This window comes from Macrotis lagotis, chromosome 1 (genome assembly GCF_037893015.1).
Source record: "Macrotis lagotis isolate mMagLag1 chromosome 1, bilby.v1.9.chrom.fasta, whole genome shotgun sequence".
NCBI classification, from domain to species: domain Eukaryota; kingdom Metazoa; phylum Chordata; class Mammalia; order Peramelemorphia; family Peramelidae; genus Macrotis; species Macrotis lagotis.
In genome coordinates, this window is record NC_133658.1 from 198,468,901 (window position 1) to 198,487,726 (window position 18,826).

General features: G+C 35.0%; 1 protein-coding gene and 1 pseudogene across 9 annotated transcripts in view; one reads left to right on the forward strand and one right to left on the reverse strand.

Annotated features, from left to right (window-relative positions):
• ARHGEF10 (Rho guanine nucleotide exchange factor 10) overlaps window positions 1-18,826 on the reverse strand; it is a 276,879-nt gene that overhangs the window by 242,204 nt on the left and 15,849 nt on the right. For 7 of the 9 annotated variants that reach the window (XM_074209541.1, XM_074209546.1, XM_074209543.1 and 4 more), the window contains exon 2: window positions 10,090-10,300. The exons of 1 other annotated variant lie outside the window; for it this stretch is intronic. The gene's annotated coding sequence lies outside the window, so the exon portion shown is untranslated. The remainder of the gene's footprint in view (window positions 1-10,089; window positions 10,301-18,826) is intronic. One more of the 9 variants, XM_074209540.1, reaches the window with a different exon arrangement.
• On the forward strand, window positions 17,627-18,537 carry LOC141504496 (DNA replication complex GINS protein PSF2 pseudogene; annotated as a pseudogene).

Sequence of the window (18,826 nt, forward strand, 5' to 3'; positions counted from 1 at the left end):
TACTACAGGACACTTATTCACCTTTATCTTTATCAGATGTAGTAGTCAAGAATATTATATTTTGTATCAACTGATCTCAGTTCAAACCTCTACTATTCTCCTTTACTGAACTTCTTCTGTGAAGTAAGGAGGTTAGACTGAATTGTGTTTTCAAGTTCTTCCCATCTCATAATCTAATATTTTATTAGTCAAAAATAATATTTTTGTTTGTTTCATATTGGAAAGTCTTTTAATATCTTTTGGCAGCTATTTTTTTTCTCAGTAAATTGTGGTCTTTTTGATTTCTGTCCAAAGATCCCATCTTCTATGAATCTGTAAGATGATGAAGTATACTTTCACTAATAAAAGGAAAATTAACTTTCAAGATGTAGAGAACACTAGTTAAATTAACTGTTTGAAGCATACTAATTTCACTTCTTTTGGGGTGTTTTTTTTAGTGGTTTTCCCTTTTGTTCTGTTTCTTCTTTCACAACATGACTAATGTAGAAATACATTTTAACTGATTGTACATGTATAACCTATACCTGATTACCTGCCATATTGAGAAGGGAGAGAGAAAAGTTTAAAGCTCAAAATCTTTCAAAACATGAATGTTGAAAATTGTCTTTACACGTAACTGGAAAAAAATCTTAAAATTAACATAAATGTCCTTTCTTTTCTATCCCATTAAACTGTCTAGTCTTCTCTCCCCTCATCTGAATCCCACCTTACAACTGCTATAGGTCTTACTTCTTGCAAACATTAAAGCACTAAATTATTGGCCTATTCTCAGACCAGACTCACTAATAGTCTTCACCAGATTAAATTCTTTGTGAGCAAAAAAGACCTAAAGTTGCTCATCCTGGATCCTAAAGGGATTCATACTCCTCTCCAATGTTGAGTATTCTCATACCCTATTGGAAAATTAAATTTGAGAACAAATGGGATACATGATGTAACAAGTAGCTACTACTTACTTCACATGTATGTATTGTGAAAATATGTTCTTGTCTTGTTTCTATTCTTAACAATAACCCAATATTTCTGACTAAGATTTTGTCAACAGAAAGCCAAAGCAGCCAGTTGGAAAGTTAAAAAAAAAAAGCAATAGCTAACCAGTTGCTTATTTTGTATATGACATGTCCTAGGTCCCTGTTGACACTTGTTGACATTCAACTATGATCAAACCAATAGACCCTAAGCCTAGAAGTAGATATCATCTTAATTTTATTTATATCTTAGAACACTGAAATAAAAGGCAGCAAAAGAGAGAGTGAGAGAGAGAAGGGACTGAGGTTGAAATCATGACAACTTAACTAGCTTGACAAGAAGCAAGTCAGAAGAATTCCAGCCAACCATCACATGGCCCATCTAAGGCCAAAATAATGATTTTTTTTTCATGCCTTCCATCACTCATACTAATTAGACTTCAAATAATGGAGCCAAGTTTTGGCTAAGCTGTAATTTAGACACTGGCAGTAACAAATACAAAATGCCAGACTATGCATTTGAGTGTTTTTTCCCCTTGAATTAACTTTAATAAAAAGCAAAATAAAATTGGCTGGTTCCCTTTGCACTGCACAAGCACAGGCATGTCTTACAATTCATGATGATATAAAACACTAAGATGTTTAATTGCAATATGAGCTCAAAGTTACATAGAACTTTATGACTTACAAAGTGTTTTGTATACATTATCTTATTTAATCCTCACAGAACTCTGAAGTATGCAATAAAAATATCCCCATTTGATAAATGGAAAAACTAAGGATCAAAGTGATTTGTCAAATTTACAAAGCTGGAAAATGACAATATTCAGATTGGGAAAATCTAATAACTCCTAGTGATTTACTTTTTCCCACTGCATTTATCTCTTAACCTTCCATTTTATGCCTAACTTCTGACTATGTAAAATTTCCCAGTACTTGATGAAATGTGATCTTCATTTTATTTAAATTCACTATTCTGGCTAAACTCAGCATTCTTCCAAAACATTCTTAGAGGTGAGGTTAATATGTCTTTACTCACATTTTCCTCTGCCTAGAATACCCTTCTTCTCTACCCCTACATAAATCAAACTCATTTTTCAAAGCCCAGTTCAACTCCATCTTCCTGAGCCATGATAACACTAATTGTCTCTACACTCATTTGACAGTAATCATTTATTATCTCAAACAGTAAATTATACAGTGATATATCATATATATATATATATAAAGAGACTACTCTTTTGGTAGCTGGAACCATAACATTTCTGTGTAGCCCTCCCAGTGTTTATTACAGTGTTTCCTTACACATGATAGATTTTCCAAAAAGCCTAGTCAGTAATTGATTGTTCCCAATTAAATAATTCCTTAACTTCTACGATTTCTAGTTATCTCTTAAGATGTCAGGAAGTTACAGGATCATGGTATTTAAAAATGATGAATATTGTTTCTATTTCATTATCAAGTTATCTTCTTAATAGTTTAAGTGGGGGGGGGGGGGCAGCTAGGTGGCGCAATGGATAGAGTACCAGCCCTGGAGTCAGGAGTACCTGAGTTCAAATCCGACCTCAGACACTTAATAATTACCTAGCTGTGTGGCCTTGGGCAAGCCACTCAACCCCAATGCCTAGCAAAAACTAAAAAAAAAAAAAAAAAAAAAAAGTTTAAGTGGCACCTAAGAGAACAGACTTAGAGTCAGCAGAGACCTGCTTACAATTTTACTTGTTAGAGAAGCATGAAATAATATTTAACCTCTCAATTTTAATTTCTCCATCTTTAAAATCATGACAAAAATAGGCATAACACTCACTCTCAGAATTTCTAGAGGATGAGATAACATAAATGAAGCACTTTGAAAGCCTTAAATCACTGTGTCACTATTGTTGTTGTCCTTCTTAGACAGAAGGATGATTAGTTTCCAAAACTGGCAGAAAGGAGAGACTCATATTAGATTTCCCTTAAAGAAATTAGCCTTGGTAAGACAAAAATTTTTCCCATTGGGCCACAAGTGAAAAAGTTTACATTTGGGGGGTGGAAGGGAGGGGTAGAGACAAGTATCGGACAAGTTTCTAAAATCAAGTGATATTTAGAGAAATCTCCATCCCATCCAAATTGATTGCCATATATGAATACTAATATACCCATAATGGAACTATAATAACAGATGATGGCTGATCTTGGCTGCTGAACTTTTAATTTTAGTTTTTTTGTATGGTTTTCTAATTTAAGCACTGTAATTCATGATTTCACTGTGCATTTGGTTTATGGTTTTAAATAAACAAAAAAGCACAGTTTTTCAATCTAGTAAACACACTAAAACCAAGATGACATATTCATCCAAAGAAAGAATCCAGTGACTCTAAAGCATGATTTCATTACATATATATATATATATATATATATATATATATATATATGTTTAGACTTCTCTTTATTCATACAGAAGAATTGAGATTATAATTGATTCAAAAGAGTAATGAAAAGATACATGGTGGGTGTAAGTACAGGCTGCTCAAATTACCCATAATGCCTTATAAACAAGAAATGGCATAACAGACTTTAGCCAAGTACATATAACCAAAAAAGGAGGTTGACTGGTCACATATCAAAAGTGAGGCATAAAAGATGGGTGACTCAAGTGCTGACAACTGAATTACTAAACTAAAGGAAAATTTTCAGAGCATTGAGCCAATCCTGAAAGGCTTACAGAACGACATGGAAAATACTTTATGCACATTATATCATTTGATCACCTAACAACAGTATTAGGTAGGTTACTTTAAGACTTGAAGAAATAAAAAAGCTTCATCAATGTTCTAAGTGCTAAACTAAGTATCTGGGGATGTAAACACAAAAAATAACTATATAAAGCACATACAAAATGTTCTTGCTCTTAAGAGATTACATTCTAAAACAATATGTCCTATCTCATCCTATCCAGACAATCTCTAAGAAACTAGTGTCTATCTAGCCAAGTATCTTGCCATCTGGTCTACCACAATCCTCCTCATTCTACTTGCTACAGCTCTACAGAGACCATGCTTTACCAAACCAATCCTGAGAGAGTTAATTCAGTTTCAGGACAATACCCTAGGACTGGCTGAATTTACCTAGTCAGTAGTCACATGAATAAAAACTCATCTAACCCATAATAATCTTTCTGACCCCAGACCACATATCCCATTCCATCCTCCTCTCCTGAACCTCCTCTGCTCCCCCATGCCCATCCCAGTTTTCCACCTTAATGCACTGGGAATAGAAATCAAATCAATATCACTAAAGATACTGGAATGAGCATAACAATGGACTTACCCATGAAACTATGGTTTCACTAACAGTTCTTGATTTACCATTTCTTTAGGCACTACTGTCCTAGTTATGTAAGTTCCTAAAGGGAAGGAACTATCTTAATTTTGAATTTGTATCCTCAACACCTAAGCTATCATATCATAGGCTCTAAATATTTTCCAATTCACTTATTTATTTTTTATCATCACCTCCCCCCACCCACTTCCAAGGAGCATACTTAAGTTCTTAATTCCTGCTTCTAGGCAACTATGACGAAAATTAGGAGATGGGAAGTTGGAGACAAAATGGCAGAGAGGAGTCAGGAAGTTGCTCGAGTTCTCTCTAGTTTCCTTTTGAAACAATGTTAAATCAAGCCTCTAAATGAATTTTAGAGTGACAGAACTCATAAAAAGATGGAGTGAAGCAATTTTCTAGCCCAAGAAAACTTAGAAGGACTTCAGGAAAAGTGTGTCTCACTTGGGTAGGAGGGCAGCACAGTTCAGGGTCTTACCCTGGTATCCAGACAAGTCAGGAGGACACTCTTAGACACAGCACAGATGAATAACTGAGGCCAGTGATTCAGAAGGCCACTTGTGAGGTCTCTAGCCCCAGGACTGACAAACTGTCAGGCCCGGAACTCCAGGCACAACAGGCACGGCTAGGTCGGGCTACCTTAGCACAGTGAACAAGCAGCCAGTCCCAACACAGAAAGCCAGAGACCAAGTCTTTGACAAACCAGGGCAAGACGCTTAGGACAATGCCCCATGTATCCCAGGAGCAAAGCTCAATTTTAAAAGTCACAAAATAGTCTAAAAAATGAGCAAAACAACCCACACAAAATAGCCCTAAGCAAAGAAAGCTACTAATGGTGATAGAAAGATCAAAACAAAAATTCAGAATAGGACAATATCAAAATGACTACATGAGAAGAAGCCTCAAAGAGGGCTATAAATTGATGTCAAGCCCAAAGAAAGTCCTCTTGGGAGAGCTCAAAAAAGAATTTTAAAAATCAAATAAGAAAGGTAGAAGAAAAATCTGGAAAAGAAATGAGAGTTATGTAAGAGTATCAAGAAAAAAGAGTCAATTGCTTAGAAAAGGAAGCACAAAAATTGATCAAGAAAACAACTCTATAAGAAGTGGGACTGATCAAATGGCAAAGTTATAAATGCTAACTAAATCAAGAAAATAATTCCCTAAAAAATTAGAATTGAACCAATGAAAGCTAATGATTCTATGAGACATCAAGAATCAGTCAAACAAAATCAAAAAGAAAAAAAAGTGTAAAATACCTCATTGGGAAAACAGAACTGGAACAGAGATTCAGAAGAGATAATTTAAAAATTGTGCTATCTGCCCATAATTAGGGAATTCTTTTCTTGATTTGGTTAGCATTTGTTACTTTTCCATTTAATCATGATTAAAAAAAAAAGACTACCCTGGACAACATCTTTCAAGAAATCATCAAGGAAATCTGCCCTGATTTCCTATAATTTGAAGGTAAAAATAGCAATTGAAAGAATCCAATGATCACCAGCTGAAAACGATCCCAAAATGAAAGCTCCAATTTGTAGTCAAATTCCAGAACTATTATGTCAAGGAAAATATAGTTCAAGCAAACATCAGAGTCATAGTTAAGATTACACAGGATTTAGCAGCTTCTACAATATATGCTCAAAGGACTTGGAATATAATATTCTGGAAATTAACGGAGCTTGGATTGCAATTATGAGGGAACTCATAATCAATTAAATCGATTAAAAAATTAAGCATAATCTTTCAGGGGATAAAAATAAACATCCAATGAAATGGGACTTTCAAACTTTCCAAATGAAAAAATAAGAGTTGAACAAAAAAAATTGATCTTCAAATACCAATGATGATGTTTGTAATTCATTCTCAAAGAGGATCATGACATCAGGGAGGTGATGCCATGACAACTACATGAGTTTGATTTGAGTGAGGGGTAGCTATACTAAGTCACCGGCCTCACTCTCTCCCCCAAAGCCATCAGGGGTCAGTGGCCAGATATGAATCAAGATGACAGGAAATGGCTCTGGATGTGAAGCAATCAGGATTAAGTGACTTGCCCAAGATCACACAGCTAGAGTCAAGTGTTTGAATCTGGATTTAAAATCAGGTTTTCCTGACTTCAAGATCAGTGCTCTATCCATTCCCCCCACCCCAAATACCAGACTATAGGGAAATAAAAAAGATAAATAGCAAAGGAAAAAACCATGTTATTCAATGAAGCTAAGCTATTTATATCTCTATATAGGAAGATGAAACTTAAAACTTATGATCAGATCTATCTCTATTAGGACAGTTAGAAAATAGTATATACATAGATGAAGGATCTAGGTATAATTTGACTTTGATATGAGTATATGAAAAAATAAAAGATTAAAAAATGAATTGTCCTGGAAGAAGAGGAAAAAAGGTTGAAGTAAATTATATCATCCAAAATGATGCAAATGCAAAAGACCTATAATAGTAGAGGAAAGGGGGTTGGGGGATGAGCATTATTTGAACCTTACTCTCAAAAGAATTGTCTTAAAGAGGAAATAATATACTCAATTGAGTTAAAAAAAAATCAGTCATACCCTATAGAGGAATAGAAAGGAAAGGAGAAAGAAAAGCAGGGGTGTGTGAGAGACTGATGGATAAGAAGAAAGACTGAGGGAGGTACGGTCAGAAGCAAAATGCTTGTGAGGAGGGACATGGTGAAAGAGAAAGAAAAGTAGGATGGAGGGAAATATAGAGTTAGTAATCATAACTGTGATTGTGAATGAGATGAACTCTACCATAAAAACAGAAGCAGAATATATTCTATTTCAGCTGAAGTAAAAAAAAAAAACGACAGAAGGAGAGAGACAAAGCTGACTTCAGTCTGGTATGAGTCAGAACTAATAGCTTGGCACTTTAAGATGACCAAGAATCCCTTGCTTGCTGGGTTAGAATAATTGATGATTCAGCAGATGTATAACAAGGAGCAACCAGTCCACTTGTCTCTTTCTCCATCCTAGAGAGGTACTCTCTTGGCTCTATCTCTTCACATCTCTATGTGAGGTGCAGGAAAGAATGGGTCCTTCTCTATCCAAGGAGTATGCTGATACTGTCAAGTTCCCAGAGAGCCTAAACTCAACTAGGAAGGTTTACCGTGGTTCCCCTGACTCTGCCTCTTTTATGTTCATTCTCTCCTGATTTTAGGGGGAGAAATACCCAAGACAGAGATAACTTCATGAGATTGAAAGTCACGAAGTCCTGGGACCCTATGAGAAAATGGATGATAGAAGGAAATGCTTCTGCTTTGGAGAAAGCAACCATCAGAAAGAAAAGTAGAGTATGCTGATTTGTTCTACCAATAGCTATGTACCAAGAAGAGATTGGACAGTGTCAAACTGAAATGAAATACAAAATGCCTAGTGAACTTTTTTTTGTAAACTTCTTTATGTTCTGATGAGATTTAAATATTAGTCTCCCAAAAGACTGTAATAGTAGTTATATAGAGAACAATTGCATCCTATCAATCCTATAAATTTCATTTATGTATATTCTGATGCTTTCTGTTTAGGATTCTGTTTCAGGTTAAGGAATAAATAATCCACCTTAAAACCAATTCTTATCATATACTGAATATTTTCCCCTTCTTGGAGGAGATGGAGGAGAAAACACTAAAATTGTGAACCATAATCAAATTTACCATAATGAAAAAAGGTCAGTTAGATGGTGCCATGTTTAGAGCACCAGGCCTGGAATTAGGAAGACTCAATCAAAGCTGGCCTCAGACATTTACTAGTTGTAGTACCCTGGGCAAGTCACTTAACTCTATTTACCTCCATTTCTTCATCTGCAAAATGAGCTAGAGAAGGAAGTGGCAAGCCATTCTAATATTTTTGTCAAGAAAATACCACATGGGTTCATAAAGTGTCAGACATGACTGAACAATGACTCAACAACAACTAAAATAATAAAAACATCTTAGAACAGCTAGAGTAGGGGGTTTAATATGACATTAATGTGAGAAAAGAAAGTTCCTCTCATCAAAGACCAAACCCTCCAGAAACAAATTTAGTTCAAAACATGAATAGTTTCAAGACAGGATGAGTGAATGCCCAAACCTATGTGGACTCACTTAAATGGCTACTCTTTGCTAGATAAATAAAGATGCATCAATTTTACAGCTGAGATGCAGTGAAGTAAGCATTCATACTGTCATCACTGGGTAAATATGAGAAAAGAATGAAGCTGGACCACCAAATTTCTTTTGTGCATGAAACTACATAACTTCAACTGAACCTTGAACCCTTAATTTTAGCATTATTTACCATGTACCCAACCTTTAAGCAAAGTTTTGGGAATAATGTCTTTTTCAGGGGACTATCAAGAGGGAATCCAATACCACTTTCTCTCCAATTCCAACATAAATGAATGCATCTTATTTCAAAGTCACAATCATTTTCAAAAAGATCACTGACATGACAGAATTGGGGATTAAAAGGACCCACTTGGGGTCACCTAGTCTAACCTGTACCTGAACAGGAATCACATCTATGTGATTCTTGCCAAGTGGTTATCCAATCCATGCTAATTGACCAGAAAACCTATAAAAGATATTTTTAAAATTCTGATTCCTTAGAGAAGTTGAACAAAATTTAAGTTGATGGTGAGATTTTCCTTCCTATTTTTCTTCTACCTCCTTTCATTCCCCACCACCACCTTGCAGTTTTTCATTTTATTTTACAGTTATTTTGCTCTGGACTTTTAAATCTTCATTCTCAGTCAAACTAACATGAAAAATCACAGAATCTTAGAGGTGTAAAAGAACCTCAAAGGTCATTGAATCCAAACCCTACCTAAAAAGGAAAAAAAGTTCCTGCTACATTATCTTCAAAAAGATGCTCTGACTCTTACTGGAGACTTTCAATGATAGGAAATGTACTAACTTTCAAACAACCCATTGCACTTTTAGACATTTAATTGTTAGAAAGTCTTAACATATCCAGTCTAATACATCTTTGTTATTCCTAGTACAGAATAAGGATAATTCTTATTCACATGGCACTGTTTCAGAACTATACTTTAATACTATCACATGACACTGCAATGTAAAAAAGTTATTTACTGTCTTGTTACTAAAATCAATCAACTTTTTGATGACCCAAATGTCAACAAACGAGTAACAGATTAAAAAGAAAAAAACTCAGTAAAGTAAGAAATATAGTAGGAAAATAAAAGTAAAGGAAGAACCATATGGCAAGTGGCTGCAAGTATGTGAGAGTTATGACTCAACAGCTCAACAATGATAATTATTTGGCAAGTGTTGTATAAAGGTTGTATTGGGATGACTTCCTAGGTTGTTAAATATATAACCTTAGGATATGTCAGTTTCTATTTTCTTTAGGTAGTAACTATTTAGTTTCCTGGATCATGTATTAATAGTCATCATTAATTTAATGTGTGGTTTTTTTGGAAATAGAACAAAAAATGTACTAACATTTTCCAACTAGGATTAACAAGGAAATACAAACTTTAAGCATAATTTTTTTTCATTTTCTTGTAGTTATTTAGAAGTAAGAACTCCAAAAAACCCTAGTCCATAGTCAACCAACCAGTAAACATTAATTAAGTACCTATTTGCCAGCACTAAAGGAAGCAGTGGGGATACAAATATGAAAAAAAGAAAGATAGTCCCTGTTCTCAAGGAGCTTAAAATCTAATGGGGGAAGATATCCCAAAAGAAACTGAAAATTGGGTGAGGGGAAAGGTACCCAGAAAGAGGGCCTGATAGAGAACTCCAAAAATGTACAAATAGGTGTAAAGAAAAGAGATGGCTTGCCTGGACACCCTCCTTCAGTAGGGGTTCTGAGAAGAGCTCTCTTCCCTCCCTTCGGAGAGCTACTGCATCAAAGGTATGAGTACCAAACCTGAATGAAGTCAAGTCAGGATGGCAAGATTCCTGAGGCCATGGTAGAGAAGTCCAACTGGAAATTCTGGCAGGATTTCTCCACCTTTCTTTCAGATGTTCATAGACTCATGATCATAGATGTCTGTATGTAAAAATGTACACAAGGAAATGGGTGTTTATACTTTTGTTATATCAAGATTTTCCATGTAGGAATTATTCCTTCTAACATTTTTCAACTCTAATGACTAGCATAAGGCTCTAAAAACAGCAGGTACTTTTTAAAAATGTGTGTTGAACTATTATTCTATTAGAAACCATGAGGGATGGGAATTCAGGGAAGTCTGGAGAGATTTGTATGAACTGATTCTGAGCGAGATGAACAGAACCAGAAAAACACTGTACACCCTAACAGCAACATGGGGGTGATGATCAACCTTGATGGACTCACTCATTTCATCAGTGCAACAATCAGGGACAATTTGGGGCTGTCTGCAATGGAGAATACCATCTGTATCCAGAGAAAGAACTGTGGAGTTTGAACAAAGACCAAGGACTATTACCTTTAATTAATTAATTAATTTGTTTTTTTTGTTTGTTTGTTTTAGTTTTTGCAAGGCAATGGAGTCAAGTGCCTTGACCAAGGCCATACAGCTAGGTAATTATTAAGTATCTAAGGCCAGATTTGAACTCAGGTACTCCTGACTCCAGGGCCGGTGCTCTATCCACCGCACCACCTAGCTGCCCCTATTACCTTTAATTTAGAAAAAAACTGATATCTTATTGTCTGATCTTGCTGTATCTCTTATACTTTATGCTTCTTCCTTAAGGATATGATTTCTCTCTCATCACATTCAATTTGGATCAATGTGTACCATTGAAACATTGTAAAGTTCCATGTAAAGACTGAAAAATTGTCTTCTGTGGGGGGGGGAGTAAAATTAGGGGAAAATTGTAAAACTCAAAATAAAAAAAATCTTTAAAAAAATGTGTGTTGAACTGAATTTCTTATTTATTACTATAAGAGGAAATTTCTGGAGTAAGGCAAGCAGGTAAAACTAATTGATGGGCTGAACTATCCTTCTGTGCTGCTAGCCTAAAGCAACACTTGTCTGAACAATCCCCAGATTTAATAGGATATATTCTCTGAAAAAGTTCCACTCCCTCATCGTGATTATTATTATGCTAAAGAATTATTATACTAAAAGAATTTTCTCTATCCCAAGTGTACACAGCAACATTTAATAGAGAATTGTATTCAAGAAATAATGTTACAAGTAGGATGTTACAGGAAAACAACAGCAATTACAACAACAACCTATTTCCAACACAAGGCAATTCACAAAACAGTAAAATGCCTCTCATATTAAAGATCTTATAAGGTTTGAAAATCTCTAAGCAATACAATTCTTAACAGGTTTGGCCTTATGGATGATTGGTCCCTAAAAGAGGGGAAGGTTGTAGCCAAGTTCCTCTACCCAAAATAAACCCTTACTTAGATATCTCAAATTTCACTTTAATAACATTATCATTGTTTGAATAAGAACTCATTATTTGACAAAAACTGCTGGTAAAACTGGAAAATAGTATGGCAAAAACTAGACATAAATCAACATCTCACACCTTATAACAAGATAAGGTCAAAAAGGGTACAGGATCTAGAAAAAAGAGTAATACCATAAACCAATTAGGAGAATAAGGAATAGTCTATTTGTCAGATCTATAAAATGATCAAAGAGATAGAGAACATAGGGGGTGGCTAGGTGGCAGCTAGGTGGTGCGGTGGATAGAGCACCGGTCCTGGAGTCAGGAGTACCTGGGTTCAAATCTGGCCTCAGACACTTGATAATTGCCTAGCTGTGTGGCCTTGGGCAAGCCACTTAACCCCATTTTCCTTGCAAAAACCTAAAACAAAAAAAAAAAAGAAGAAGAGAGAGGTAGAGAACATAATACATTGCAAAATGGATAATTTTGACTACCTTAAAAAGTTTTTGCACAAATAAAACCAATGCAAAAAAGATTAGAAAGAATGTAGAAAGACAGGAAACAATTTTCTTAGCCAGTGTTTCTGATAGAGGACTCATTTCTAAAATATATAGAGAGAGAACTGAGTCAAATTTATGAGAATACAAGTATTCTCCGATTGATAAATGGTCAGAGGATATGTACAATTTTCAGGTGAAGAAATTAAAACTATAGTCATTTGAAAAAAATGCTCCACATAATTATTGATTAGAAAAATGCAAATTAAAACAAGTCTGAGGTAATACTTTATACCTATCATCTTTACTAAAATGACAAAACATGAAAATGATCAATGATAGAGACATTGTAGGGAAAACTGGGACACTAATGCACTTTTGGTGGCATTGTGAATGGATATAACCTTTCTAAGAAAGCCACTTGAAATTATGCCCAAAGGGCAATAAAACAGCATACCCTTTAATCCAGCAATACCACAACTAGATCTATATCCCAAAGAGATCATTAAAAAGGGGAGTAAAACTCATGTGTACAAAATAGCAGAAAAAAATAAAAATAAAATAAAAAAATAGTCAGCAGCTTTTTTTTTTTTGTAGTGGCTAAGAATTAGAAATTTGAAGGGATGCCCATCGATTAAGTACTGGCTGAACAAACTATGGTATATGAATGCTATAGAGTACTATTGTTTTTTAAGAAATCATGAGCAATCAGATTAGAAAAGTCTGGAAATCATGAACTGATGCTGAGTGAAATGAGCAGAACCAGGAGAACCTCATTGTATATACTAAGAGCAACACTGGGAGATTATCAACTATGATGGGCACAACTTTTCTCAACAGTTCAGTGTCAAGGACAATCTCGAGAGATCTGTTAAGGAAAATGCCATCAACAATCAAGAGGAAAGCCTGTGGATTTTGAATGCAGAGCAAAGCAAACTAAGTTCACTTTTTGAAATTTCTTTTGTTTTTACTTTTTCATTTTTTTCTCCTTAGTTCTAATTCTTCTTTCATAATATAACTAATATGGAAATATGTTAAACATGATTGTACATGTACCAGCCTATATCAGATTGTTTGTTGCTATAGAGATAGGAGATAAGAAGGGAGGATAGTAGAAAAATATGGAACTCAAAAGTTTTAAAAGGATGGATGCTGAAAACATTCTTTGCCTGTTATTGGAAATTAAAAAGTTTGTAATCATTAAAAATAAGGAAATATTAAAAAGGAGTTAAAATATTATCTTTTGCATGTTTTAACATATATATTTATTATCATATTGTTTGCCTTCTCGAGGGGTGAGAGGGAGGAAGCAAATTTGGAACTCAAAATTTTTAAAAACGAATGTAAAAAAATTTTTGCATGTAATTGGCAAACAAATAAAAATATATATACTTTTAAAAATAGCATTAGCATTGAATAGTTATCTAAGGACATTAAGGTTTTAAAAGTATTTTATAACCATTATCTCATTTGAATCTCACAAGAACTCTGTTTGTTAAATATTATTAGTATCCCCCATTTTGTTGTTGTTCAGTCATTTTTCAGTAATGTTCAAGCCTTCTTGATCCTTAAATGGAGGTAAAGATACTGGTATAGTTTGCTATTTCCTTCTCCAGTTCATTTTATAGATGAGGAAACTGAAGCAAATATGCTTACATACTTTTCCCAGACTCACACAGCCAGTAAATGTCTGAGGCCAGACTCAGACTCAGGAAGACAGGCCTTTCTGAGTCAAGGTCCAGTATTCTATCCACTGTACCACACAGAGAGATTGAGGTGCTAGTATCACAAATCTATTAGATGGATGTCAAACTGGATTCAAACCTAGGTTCTCCTTACTACACATTGAAAGCTCTTTCCAAAATATCAAACTGATGTGTTCCTCTCTAGATCCTTTTTCAAATGCACACAGAAGAAAAACATTAAATCATTAAATAATTGGAACAATTTTTACTCTACTAGAAGGAAACAGGATAGTAGAACTTCTTTCCTAAAGGTAGGGAGCAATGAACCCTGAAAATAAACTTTTTCATATGTTCAATTTGCCTGAAAGTGGTTGGAGTCTTCATCACTATTTCTGTGAGTATGATTAGCATGGAGTAGTGAATGGAGTACTGTTGTAGATCACTAGATAGAAGACACGGGCAAGTCTTCAAATCTCTCTGAGTATCAGATTTTGTTTACTTTTTATAAAATGGTTAGAGTAATATTTGTATTATTTATTATTTGGGGAAATATTTTTTATCAGTATTTACCATAGAGAACAGTTAGTTGTCAATCTGCATTGTGGGATTACCTCACCCCACTCAAATAAGTGGAATTACCTCACTAAGAGTTCCCTAAATCAAAGAAATCACATCTGGACCAAAACTTGTATGTATTCACACACACACACACACACACACACACACACACAAACACACACACACATACACACACAAACAAACAATTGCTGTTCCTACTGTTGTTGACACACACACCTACATGAAGGGTTGGAGAAGAATGTAATGCACTCACAATACATGCCAAAGTGTTTTAGTAATGGGATTCTGTTGAAGGGTCAAAGGAACTCATTTAATTAAAACTTTAAAACTAGATATAAGCAAACACATTAAAATATCCTATTTACCAGTTATTTGCTTTGATATTCTCAAAATTCAATAAGGTAGGCATTACTATTATTATCCCCATTTTACAGATGGGGAAAATAGGCTGAAAGACGTTGTAAACTGACCAAATTGGTAGTAAGTGATTGAGGCAGGATTTAACTCCAGTCATCCTTACATCTTGTTCTGCATTATTCACTGTGGCACCTATTTGTATCCCTGGGTGCAGAGACTAAAAAAATATAAGATCTAACCAAGATCTGGAGTGAAATCCTAATACCTTTGTATGTTTTATTCTGATATTGGGGCAGTGTGGTAGTGTAGTAGATAGTGTGACAGATCTAAAGTCAGGAAGACCTGAGTTCAAATTTGACCTCAGGTAATGAGCAGACTGATCATATAATAAAAGAAGGCAATGGGACAGTTTTTGATCTAAGGGTAGGCCTCTAGCACCTTGTTTAGATCCCTTAAGGACAATTTCTGGAAGACCAAGATCAAGGTTCAGCAGGTTTACAGATCACAACTAATCCACCATTGAGAGGAGCATCTACATTCAGGAGATTGTGTATCCATTAAAATAGATTCATTAAATCAAGTAATAGATTCACTGTTAATTTTAAAGTAAGTCTAGAATAGCAATTTGCATGCAACAGGAAAGTAATAATTTCTTAAGTGAAGGAACAATTTATATTTCTTAACTAAATATTTTTTTTGCTTATAGGTTGCTTTTTACCTAAGTATTAACCTTAAATGTATTTATTCTGAGCATCACAGAATCTCAGAATTTAGTTAGAAAAGATTTTTAGAGTTCCACAGATAAGGAAAATGAGGCTCCAAGAGATGAAAATGATTTGCCCATAATTAAACATAGTAAACTATAAGACATAGTAGATAACATAACCCAGATTTGAGCTCATCTATTGATTCCAAATCCAATGTTCTGTTCATTGTTCTATTTCTTAGAGTCCTTAATGGGGAAGGAAAAAAAAGTTTCCCATCCTGGTACAAATATCATTCCCTAAGAATAATTTAGGGGTGCATCTTTATTCTTTCAATACCTTGTATTCTCTGTACATTAAAAATTTTCTGGAAATTGAAAAGGAATCAATGTACTATTATAAATATCAAATTTACCCTCTTGTTCCCCTCCACCCTGGGAAGGATATTCATATTTGGGGAATCTAGCTAGTGGCTGTTCAATACTCAAATTTCATTAAAACAAATGCTCTGTTGACAATCTTAAGATCAGCTCACTAAGATAACCTACAGAACACAAGGCAGACTTTCTTAAGCAATGCTTCAAAATAGAAGAAAGCATTTCCTAGAAACCTAATTTGGCACCAGGTTTCATCCAAATTTACAAATGAACATAACTTTTCACCATGAACCTTCATCTCTGATATTAAGATATAGTCCAAGCTGAGATTAACTTGAATCAGCAGTCTAAAGCTCTAAAACCAAGTTGCAGCTTTTCATTTTTGATAAAAAATTTTTGTGTATTTGCATTTTTTACTGTTAGAAAGAAGTTAGAAAAGAAGTCTTTAAGTATAACACATATTTAAAAATAAAAAGTTCTCAATGCAATATAACCAACTAGTGACTATCCAGCCTTTAAAAATCTCCAATAAAAGGATAGCCACTTTTTTCCTAAGGCAACCTATTTCCCAAGCAGCTTATACTATTTTTACTAATTATCATTAATTTCATTACATCAAACCTGAATTTGCCTCTCTGCAATGTGCACCCTACTAGAATTTTTAACTATGAACATCTCTGAGATTTTTATTAGGACCACATTATTCAATTATTCAAATTTCTTCATTTGATTTTTAAAAAAATAATGCTTTTTATATTTTAATTTTATATACTTGGTGCTCTCAGAATTTGGAAGTATCCTGTTCTTCTTTTGGTCAGGAAGTCCACTTTTAGGTGACTTTTCCAGATATTTATGTGTTACTTCAATTTTTCTCACTTGAGTATCCATTGAGCATTTATGAAATAAGTAGGAGATAAGTAGGGTTACACAAAAGTATCTAGCCTACTGAAGAATACACAATGATACTTTAGTTCTTCCAACACTTCTATGAAACGAGTTATGTTTTCAGGATTGTCTTCCATTACCTATCATTTTTAAATGAAGTACTAATCTATATCAACATAAGAGGTTCAGAGAGGACACCAATTGGAGATGAAAAGAGCAATATTTGACACAGCAAATCAAACATGGAGTTGATAATAATACTAAAACACCTAATAATAATGATGATGATTATAAGTACTTTAATAGAATTTTTAAGTTTACAGAAAGCTACTCACATGTCATTTGATACTCAAACACTTAGAAACATCTTTACAGACACTATTGGCACATAACACTTAATAGGAACAAATACCTGTGCATTTGGGCCTAAGTAATAAGGTAATAGAAAATCAGAGGCATAATCCTTGTCATCATGAAGTTTACAATCTAGAAGGAGGATATGACAACCAGACAGACAGCATTATTACACAATCTTATATATCATAACATTTGTGGTTGTTGCTGTTCTGTCATTTCAGTCATGTTCAATTCTTCATGATCCCATTGGGGATTTTCTTGAAAAAGATATTAAAGTGGTTTGTCATTTCCTTCTCCAGCTCATTTAGAGATAACAAAACTAAGGCAAACAGGGTCAGGTTCCTGACTCGATACAATACTCTATTTACTGTTACCAGCTAGTTGCTCTTATCATACCATAAGATGAATACAAAACAAAGTGCTAGATGAAGTCTGAGGGAGATGACCAAAATAAATTTGGGAAAACAAAAAAAGTTTTATGGAAAAGCAGAACCAGAGTTTAATTTAAAAGAAGTGATAGGGGACCCGGCCACGGAGCCCGGGCCATGGAGGCGGCTGAGTTGGAGTTCCTGGCCAAGAAGGAGCCGGTTACCATCATCCCCAACTTCAGCCTGGACAAGATCTACCTCATCGGGGGAGATCTGGGACCTTTCAATCCCGGCTTGACCGTGGAGGTGCCCCTCTGGCTGGCAATGAACCTCAAACAGAGACAGAAGTGTCGCGTGGTTCCTCCCAAATGGATGGATGTTGAAAAATTAGAAGAGATGCGAGATCAAGAGAGAAAGGAAGAAACATTTACCCCCATGCCCAGTCCTTACTACATGGAACTGACCAAGTTGTTGTTAAATCATGCTTCGGATAACATTCCCAAGGCAGATGAGATCCGGACTCTGATAAAGGACATGTGGGATACTCGAATAGCTAAACTCTGATTATCTGCAGACAGTTTTGTCAAACAGCAGGAAGCACATGCCAAGCTGGATAACCTGACCTTGATGGAGATCAACACTACTGGAACATTTCTCACACAAGCCCTAAATCATATGTACAAACTCCGCACAAAACTTCATCCTACAGAGAGTGCTCAGTCTCAGGACTTTTAGAGAAAAATGTTGAAGCAAGAGAGACCTCCTTACGTTCCATAAGGCTGAGGGTAGGCAGCAAAAAGGAGGCTAGTTTGGTACTTGCCCACTTTTCAGGAGTGAACTTCCAAGGTGACTGGGAAGTTCTCAAAATGTCAAAAGCTCCTATAGGTGACAAAGGGCAGTATTAGTAAGAGAAGCAACAGGTGTGAGACTGAATGCCAATCATCCGGCCTCCCTCACATTCAGAGCGTGTCTTTGGGCCCACATCTATCTCGCGTATCCCTGGCTGCAAAACAATTGTTTTCTCCCTGGCAGATTCCATCCACCCCTTTCCTAACCTCTCAGTCCTTTTACTGAGATGAATGACAGTCCAGAGTTTAGATATTGTTGGTTGAAGGTTTGAGGGATTTACCCTTCCTTAGCAGCAGGATGTTGTTTTTCAACATATATTTCCATAAGACACTGGTGACACATTTATGAAGATGTGATTTAGAATTTAATTCTATCTACTCTGTTTCATTTTCCAGTGGCCTAACATCATCTTAACGATTTTTATTGTTGTTAGACTTAGAAAGATGACACATTGCTACAAGCCTTATTGAATGGTTTCTGATGTTAATGTATCATGGTTTGCTTAGACTTTTTCTTGTAAAACATAGA